At 40.1% G+C, this 7,269-nt stretch overlaps 1 long non-coding RNA gene across 1 annotated transcript; it reads right to left on the bottom strand.

Moving 5' to 3' along the window:
- Positions 1 to 4,101: 4,101 nt before the first annotated feature.
- Positions 4,102 to 5,182, bottom strand: LOC141914316 (uncharacterized). The gene is made up of 3 exons (XR_012620769.1): positions 5,070 to 5,182; positions 4,485 to 4,621; positions 4,102 to 4,240 (listed from the first exon to the last, which is right to left on the bottom strand). It is a non-coding gene; the product is annotated as an uncharacterized LOC141914316 (long non-coding RNA).
- Between the last annotated feature and the right edge of the window lie 2,087 nt (positions 5,183 to 7,269).

A 7,269-nucleotide genomic window follows, 5' to 3' on the forward strand; every position in this document is an offset into this window, starting at 1 on the left:
CCCACATTTTGCTGTTTCGGTATCTTTACATTAAGATAAGGTAATTATATTAAACTACACCCATCCGGAATCGTTTTTCAGTTCATCCGATTTCTTTTTCAGCCGGCAATATTTGAGTTACAACATCTTCAAACCTCGAGACGCAGACTCTACTCCCGACTACGGCACCATCTTCAAACCTCGAGACGCAGGCTCTACTCCGACTACGGCACCATCTTCAAACCTCGAGACGCAGACTCTACTCCGACTACGGCACCATCTTCAAACCTCGAGACGCAGACTCTACTCCGACTACGGCACCATCTTCAAACCTCGAGACGCAGACTCTACTCCGACTACGGCACCATATTCAAACCTCGAGACGCAGACTCTACTCCGACTACGGCACCATCTTCAAACCTCGAGACGCAGACTCTACTCCGACTACGGCACCATCTTCAAACCTCGAGACGCAGACTCTACTCCGACTACGGCACCATCTTCAAACCTCGAGACGCAGACTCTACTCCGACTACGGCACCATCTTCAAACCTCGAGACGCAGACTCTACTCCGACTACGGCACCATCTTCAAACCTCGAGACGCAGACTCTACTCCGACTACGGCACCATCTTCAAACCTCGAGACGCAGACTCTACTCCGTCATTATTTCGTTTTGTCGCATGTTATAAAGTAACGTAAATAAATAAACGTCCATGTATATATAAAGTACTCGTCTTCCCTAACAATCTCTGTCTCGGGCATTTTTCCCCGGAAAGGACTCTTCCGCTTACAACTTCTCACGTTCAAGAAGGAAAGGACAAAGTCAAAAAGGAAAGGACAAACGCAAAGTACAAATCAAAGCATTTATTCCAAATTCAAAGTAGGAATTTCTTACAGCTTGTTTGCAAAAGTAAAATTCAACATTTTATTGAAACATCAAAAATTCCAACAGCTTGTTAAGAAGTAAATTCAATATTTTATTTAATCGAAGTAAATTCAATATTTTATTTAATCATCAACAACCAATAAATAAAATTATGGGATTTGAACCATCAACCATTCGGCTAGCAGTCCAGCACCCTACCAACTACGCTATAGGGGACGTACTGACAACATACAGAGGAACTCCTATTTATCCATTGCTTAAGCAAATTTTATCCAAAAAATAATGCCATCTACCGGGTGAGACAGGAACTACAGTTCCTATCTCAACCCGGTAGATGGTAGAATGAGAGACAAAGTAAGGAGAAAGGAGAAAGGAGAGATGAGAGAGTAAGGATAGGTAGATGGTAGATGGTAGAATGAGACAGAGTAAGGAGAGAGGAGAATGAGAGTGTAAGGAGAGATGAGAGTGTAAGGAGAGATGAGAGTGAGGAGGGGAATGAGAGAGTGAGAGATGAGGATGAGAGAGGATAGAGAGAGGATAGGATGGCATATCACCTGAACTTCTATGTTCCTTGTTGTTTTCTATTTAGGATGCTGTCAGCAGTTGTTTTTAGTTCAAACAGATATTTATCCCATCAGCAGCAATGTTATTATTTCGTCCTCGTGGACATAAAGTTCATTATAACTGAAGTCAAGTTCTCCCAATAATTGTTCGTTCGTTTGTTTATCCTCAAGTTCTCCCAATATTTGTTCGTTCGTTTGTTTATCCTCTCGGTGAGTTCTAACACTGCCACACATATTCATTCAGTTCATCTGATGTAGTTCTGATCAACAAACACCAACGTCATATTTCCACCGTGTTGACAAACGCGATGACAAACGTCCTAAAATATACATGAAACGCACCAATCAAACATACAGAGTTAGAGTTAGAGTTAAGTCTAGTTACCGGTGTATCTGAGAAATGCCCCCAGTATTTTTTGTCTCTGATAATGATGAAATTTAGTATAGAAATGTATTTTGGGGTGCTGATCACAAATCTGAAAGAATTTTTCAAATCCAAGGCTCCAAATATGTGAAATTTGAAAATTTAGGGGACCCCAAAAATTTTCAAAAGGCTCTGGACCCCAGAGTTTTCGAGGTATTCAACATCTGATTGCAGATTTGGAATCAGCACCCCTGAAAGTAGTAAGGACTAAAATTTCAAGCAAATCGAAGAGATTCGATTTTTTTGCCAAAAACGGCAAAAATCTAAGGTGTAAGTCCAGGAGTTTTTTTTGGGCGAAAAATTTTTTTTCTCTGATTCCTTCGAAACTTGGTAGGAAGATGTATTCTGAAGTGTAGATTCCGGATCCGCAATCAGATTTTGAATCGGAGTTCATCTTCATGGCCAAATAAGGGTTTTAATGCCCAAAATATGCACCCCAAAAATGGGGTACAAAGTCAAAAATTCTTTTGTGCCCAATTTTAATAAAATTTGGTACACCCATGGTTTTTGGGGTGCTGATCACGAATATGAAGTTAGTTTTTGGATCCGAGGCTTCTTAAGAGAGATATTCAGGATTTCGTGTTTGGACCCCTTATTTTCGTCACTAATTTTGATGATATTTAGTCCAGAAATACAATTTTTTTCTATGTATTGATACCATATGTTCAATAAATTTTTAAGGCAGAAATTGATACTCTTAAACTAAAACTCTGAATTATAATTCCTGCAACACAACTACAGAGGCTGCTACAAATAACCCCATTGACAATTCTTATGACACTCAGTAAACTTTATGTTAACAGATAAACTGTCCTCTCATAATTGTTTTTGAAACTTAAATGAAATTCTACTCACACAAGTCTCTTCTCCATTGTCTAGCAGTAATAAATGTCCACCGGGTTCCACAATTCCACATACAGAGTTCCACACCTACAGGAATCCACCACTGACTTCTTTGATCCTTGTTGTTTTCTATCCAGATGCTCGATACCGACAGCAGTTTTACAGTTTTCAGTTGTTCGAACATATATTTTTCCAATCAGCAGCAACTGACATAAAGTTCACAATAACTGAAGTCAAGTTCTCCCATTGTGTTCGTTTGTTTATCCTCTCAATGAGTAGATCCAGAGTTCTAACACTTTCCCACATATCAAGTTGTCTTATCTAGTTCATCTGATGTAGTCCTAAGCAACAAACACACGTCATTACAATTTTCGTTTCTGATTCCTGAGATTTATCTTGCCGTTCCCGATATTATCATTGATGATGAGCATCCACTGCTGTTGCTGCGGAAAGTCCTATTCATAGCTGGATTCCACACTTGCAACAATTCCACTCGCATCCAGAAACATTCCACTCTCACAACCTAAGACTAAATCAAATAAAAGTACATTATCATGCAATCCACAAGAATCAATGAATGAAAGACGCTTTGATAGATTGCCGGATGATGTAGAGATGGGAGGATGACATGGACGGGTGTTGGAGAATGGGATGAGAAAAGACGCATAGAAGAGATAATGATTTAAATGAATGGCCATTGCAAATAAGTGAGAGGATTGAGAAGTAAAGGAATTGTGAGAAGGCCTATGAGAGGAGGTCTATTTTGACATCGGTTTTTGCTAGTGTCAAGCACTTTTAGGTTTAATACATAACAAATCGTATGATACCGTGTTTATATTGTGCACATATGCCATTGATAGCCACCGTTCTGTGCTAATGCACTTGACCGGTGCGCCATCTATAGAAATATACAACTACCGGTCAAGCATTAAATGCTGTTTGGGTTCGAGTCCCATTTTCTCGTCTTTCTGTCCGGTTTTTAGGTGTCAGGAATAAGTAGTGATTTAACCGAGGCCAGTTTAATAGGGGAGATACAAGTGCGGGGAGACAGACTAAGGGAAATTGAGACGATTTAAAGAATGGATGAAAAGCAGTGAGATACGAGGGAGAAGTGAGGGAGGAGAGAGGTAGAAGTAAGAGAGGGAGAGGGGAGTGAGAGGCGAGAGGGAGAAGTGGGGAGAGGGAGAGGGAAGTGAGAGGGAGGAGAGGTGAGAGGTAGAAGGGAAGTGAGTGGGGTGAGGGAGGAGAGGTGAGAGGAAGAAGTGGGGAGAGGGAGAGGGAAGTGAGAGGTAGAAGTGGGGAGAAGGAGAGGGAGAAAGGGAGAAGTGAGGAGAGGGAGAGAGAAAGAGGTGAGAAGAGAGAGGGAGAGGATGGCGGTATAATTAATTCATACGTTACCTCTGCTGCAGCCTCCAACATCTCTTTCTCCTGTTGTTTGTTGTGGTCCAAAACTCAAGCGGTTTCTTCCACTTTGAATGAAATCCATTCTTCTATAGGCTATATTGAAGTACCTCAGTTCGTCTGGCACTCCTCTAGCACCACCTGGATGGAATAAACAGAACAAATGCAGGATTAATAAAATATGAGACAAATGGCTGAATAATTATTGGGTGGGGACCTTGTCGAATCTATCGGTTTACTCATGGACTTCTTTTTAGAATCGATGGTAGAATTCGAAGGCTAAGTGTGGTTACTGAATGTTTTCAATTAGGACAATTTTAGTTATTTTAACGAATCCAAGCTCATAATTGTATGAACTGGATCCAGTTACCTCGATATTATTTACCTAGAGAAGCCTGTATGAACTGCGGGTTATGTGTAGCGCGTGAATAACCCAGAAGAACAGCAGCACCGAGACGAGCACCTTCATTTCCTGGCATTGATAAACACCATTCCAAATTTTCCAAGTCAATTTCACTTTCCCTATAAATGAAATCATCGATCACAAGAAATTAAACGAGATTTGTCGACAAATCAGTTTTATGCAGGTATATTTATCTAGATATTTAAATCTTGTCGAAAAACGACCGGAAAATGTTAAACGTGTAATTGCAAAATCGAGTTTTTACCTCATCAAAATATACCTGATTTTTTGGCATTGAAAATTAACCAAAAGATGAAATACAACCTACGCGGCACGGACAAGTCCGCTAGGCAAGATTCGTCGACAAATCAGCTTTTTCATACCAAAGTAATTATATGCATTAATTTTCGGAGGGGCCAGTTGATCAAAAAATGGTTTAAGTTGACCAGTGGATAGTTGACATGGTGAATAATGAAAGTCCTTTGTTTCTATGGTATTCATTCATTAGATATCTTTAACCAACGTTTGAACAACTGAAGCCCGTGAATGATGAAACATAAGATATACCTGCAATGTAGCGATAACAGATTTTCAACGTGTAGCAGGGTCCTTGATATGTATGGCACCGTCAGCTTCAGATCTTAAACGCCTTTCCGAATCTACCGAATTCACATTCCCTGCAAATATAATGATAGAATTTGAAATGAAGCAGAATATTGCGATGTTTGATGGAAATATCAAAACGTCGACGCTTGGATTCGTCAAGATGACATTAGTTGATTTTTTCACTCTCCAACCGTTTTCATGGTACGTTGAGGGAATATAATTTTTTTTCAAATATTTACGAAAGAGAGTAGAAGGCTTTCGAAAGAATAATAAGGATGGGTTTGCAATTCCTGTGAAAGCAAACGGTCCCTACGCAACGGGAGCTTTTCTAAGGTGAATTGTTTCGGGAGAGTTCTCCACGTGAGTATTTCAGGTAGGGTTGTCGTGGAAAGGGAAGGTAAGGAACGAACGGAATGTTTTTCATGGTGTCAAACTGGGGCAGTCCATCAGTTACATTCCTTAGAAACTGGACATAATTCTGATTATACCCTGGTGCTGGAACTAATTTCCCAACAACAACATTTTGGAAGACGGATATAGTTGAATCAGTTTGGTTTGATCTCGCTCTGATGGTTCTGCCAACTCACAATGAACTCACAAATACTGGTACCAGTCAATACCGGTAATCCCTATCACACAACTATACATGCGCAGTCATGTTCAATTCGATATTTCCACTGTATTTATTTCGCAATATCTATGTATCAAACATTTCTATATTTTCAGGTTAAAAGTCGATCGTTCAATATTCAATACCTATCGCATGAACTGTATGAGCAGTCATTCATGTTTTATATAATCTATTTTTACACTTAAAGATGACAATGAAATGAACAATATTAACGCTGAGTTAACATCAATAAGTGAGGGTGCAGTCACAGAGCTAGCCCACACCGGCTGTAACAACATTGTACCAAGCCAAGTGGTGACTGTTTTATTCTAAACGTCCACTGTATTTATTTCACAATATCAACAGATATCTATATATGCGATATTTCTAAATTTTCAGGTTAAAAGTCGATCGTTGAGTTCCTCGGATGTAACTGAAGCTAACCAAAACACACGGGAGAAAACTGTGACCAGCGAAGAGCATAATAAACCGGTTTCTGAATACATCAGTACTTGGTCCCTAGGTCCGGTTTTATAGACTGATATAACCTTTAACCCGCGGGCTAACTCAATTGAAAATGAATTGAGTTAGCCCCCAGGTTAAAGGTAATACCGGTTTGTAAAACCAGTTCATATAATATGGATAATGTTTAAGTAACCCACGGTATTAAACCTCTAGATTAGGGGCCAGTTGCACAGTCGTGACTTACGTCCAAAAGTGGTCTTGAATCTTAAGACTGATCTTTAAATTGCTCGATTTTGGCTATAGAACTAGTTGGTCTTTGACTGGTCTTAAGTCTAGGCCATGACTATGCAAAACCAGCTCCTGATGTTTAAGCGAATTCCTCATCGTTATGATCAGGGAATGAATAAAGCTCTAAGAACTATTTTAATGACTTTAGTCAGTTGATTTACACCGAGGTTGCCCAGGCGGCCAGTCGCCAGTTCACCCGTTATTTCGTCCTATACTGGTTATTCGAGCCGGGTACGTGTATTCCCCGTTAGTAAATTTGCTATATAGGAACCCTGCTCGTGGCACAACCTTTAATGATATAATTTGTCCGAGTTGGCACTCACCTGAATATTGTTCCTTTGGTTCCATTAATATAAAACATAAGTAGTTTTTATTCCTCAAGTTGTTTTTAGTCGATTGTCCTGTTAGAAACATTCCTATACGGCCTCCTTCAACGTTTGCCACTCAAGAATCACATCATTACTATGTTTTCCAATACTGTTTTGCATGGAGGAATATGATTTTGATTTGAATATCGGCAGCTCTTCTATCCCGGTCGACAGCTTATCGTGGAATGACTAGTGCGCGATGCACTGAGCATGCGCGCAAGGCACGAACCACGTAATCAGCGAGCTCAGTGAACTCGAACTTGTCCAATACATGGGGTGCTTGTGACAATGACCAACTGCCAGTGGCCTCGCTCGGCCTGATTGCTCGCAGGGCCCACAAACAGAAAGCTGATCTTTTGTACCTTTTTTCTCTATGAAACGAGTTTTAATTTTGTTTGTTGAAACGATTTATGAATTTCATTGTGAGCAT

Source organism: Tubulanus polymorphus, chromosome 12 (genome assembly GCF_964204645.1).
Source record: "Tubulanus polymorphus chromosome 12, tnTubPoly1.2, whole genome shotgun sequence".
NCBI classification, from domain to species: domain Eukaryota; kingdom Metazoa; phylum Nemertea; class Palaeonemertea; order Tubulaniformes; family Tubulanidae; genus Tubulanus; species Tubulanus polymorphus.